General features: G+C 36.1%; 1 long non-coding RNA gene across 1 annotated transcript; it reads left to right on the top strand.

The window, feature by feature from the left end:
• Window positions 1–265: 265 nt before the first annotated feature.
• LOC147828452 (uncharacterized) lies at window positions 266–1,407 on the top strand. The gene is made up of 3 exons (XR_015450796.1): window positions 266–355; window positions 544–573; window positions 1,195–1,407. It is a non-coding gene; the product is annotated as an uncharacterized LOC147828452 (long non-coding RNA).
• Window positions 1,408–1,794: the final 387 nt, after the last annotated feature.

Here is a 1,794-nt window from a genome sequence, read left to right as displayed (position 1 = left end):
AAAAGGAAAAGCAAGAAGTCAAAGTCTTTTGGTAGAGCACATGATATTTAGAAAAGCCTAAATAACCCACCAAAAAAATATACTAATATCTGATAGACTAACTCAGTGAAGCAGTGGGAAAGACTATCACTATACAAATGATTAATTACTGATTGGCTTACCAGTTAAAAGCAGTGGAGAAAGATCAGGAGACTAATTCAATTCACAGTAGCTTACATATAAATGAGATATCTAATAATGAACTTGAGCAGAGAGGTGAAGGGTGTCTACACCCCAGAACAAGAGCATAGGTTTGCCCAGCTGACTGAGGAAAATGGCATTCCCCGGGAAAACATAAAAAACATACTCAATTCAGGTAGAGTCGTAATTTTGCTGTTGCAAAATATATCTGGAATAAAATGCATGACCAGTACAATCTGTCCCATAGAATTACTACTCCAAATATTGTATGCTATTTAAACTGTTATTATCAATTTTAAACTATTCTTAATGAATTCAATGCATTTTGTCTTTTTTCTTTTCTCTCTTCATTTTCTCACATAGACACCTGCCCAAATTAAAGGTACTGCTTGGGTGAGTAGAAATGTGATATTTATGACACCTGATAGATTAATCTCTTTGGACATTTTTCTTAAAATATTTATCATGTGTAATAGGCAAATAGTCCCCCTTGAAGTTGTAACTTTTATTAATGTGTGTTTGTGAGTGTGGAAAAGAAGTCTACAGATCTAGGGAAAATAATTTTTCTTATGAGGTGAAAGTGAACAACATCAGTGAACAAATACTATCATTTCTGCACTGGGAAATACAATCAACCGTGGTGAATTGCAGTTTCATTAATGAAGCATGCAGTGCCAAAATCTTTGATAACTCTAGATGTGAATCTAGAAGTCTTAGGTGACATAAATTTACATAATTTATCAATGGCTTGTCAATATCGATATATACCCGGAAACCTGCCAACATAACTCCTGGCACTGTTAGCTCGTCGATCAATGCTTTGCTAGGACAGGGTTCCCTATGGAAGCCACACATTCCATACACAGCTGCAGTACGAAGAAGTGCCTTGTCTATGACATTCTCTCCACTCAGTTCCCCATCAATAAGTTTTACTTTCATTTCTACTCAATAAAAAGTCATTGTTATCAGTTCAGCTACATTTCAATGCTTTTTTTTTCTTTTATTTTTTCACAGGTGACGAAATGGGAGAAGTGTTTGAAATGTCAAATTCTCCAAGGCGTCCAAATCACCAGTATGTAGATGCAAGATCCTTTTCTTTGCAGTTGCATTTTCTTCTCTTCTGTGAAGCCATGGACCTGTATCCAGGCTGACCTTTCCACCTGCATCTAGACTCTGGTTAATTTTTCAGTATCTTGCTTGGTTAAATAAACTGACATCATAAAAATACATATGTTTGAAGAAAAGTATTCAATTTGTCATGCACAAAGATTTCTTCTTGAGTTTTCCTGTTTTAAAACATGGGCCTTTGATTGAACAGAAAATAATTTTCTTAGAGTAATTGTATAATCCCTGGAAGTGTCATGGAGAGAGAGTAAACTGTGAAGTATATCACAATGGAATTGAGTTTTAGGAAATAGTGTCCCAGCGTGTGACTGTGGTGGCTTATAGGATGAATGATTACCAGAGAGGACATGTATTTCAATCACTGAAAGCCCCAGAGAGGCTGTCTCAACTGAGAGTCCCTAGCATTAGAGAGGCTCCCAGGAGAAGCCTTGGAGCTGAGAACTCTCCAGCTTTTATTTAGAATATTAGTGTAAATGAAAGAAAACAAAG

The sequence above is a fragment of the Heterocephalus glaber genome, unplaced genomic scaffold (genome assembly GCF_053883595.1).
Source record: "Heterocephalus glaber isolate CG9 unplaced genomic scaffold, H.glaber_assembly_v1.0 deba00001072, whole genome shotgun sequence".
Taxonomy (NCBI): domain Eukaryota; kingdom Metazoa; phylum Chordata; class Mammalia; order Rodentia; family Bathyergidae; genus Heterocephalus; species Heterocephalus glaber.
The sequence above is the reverse complement of the archived record's forward strand: the minus strand, read 5'-3'. Positions and strand labels throughout refer to the sequence as shown.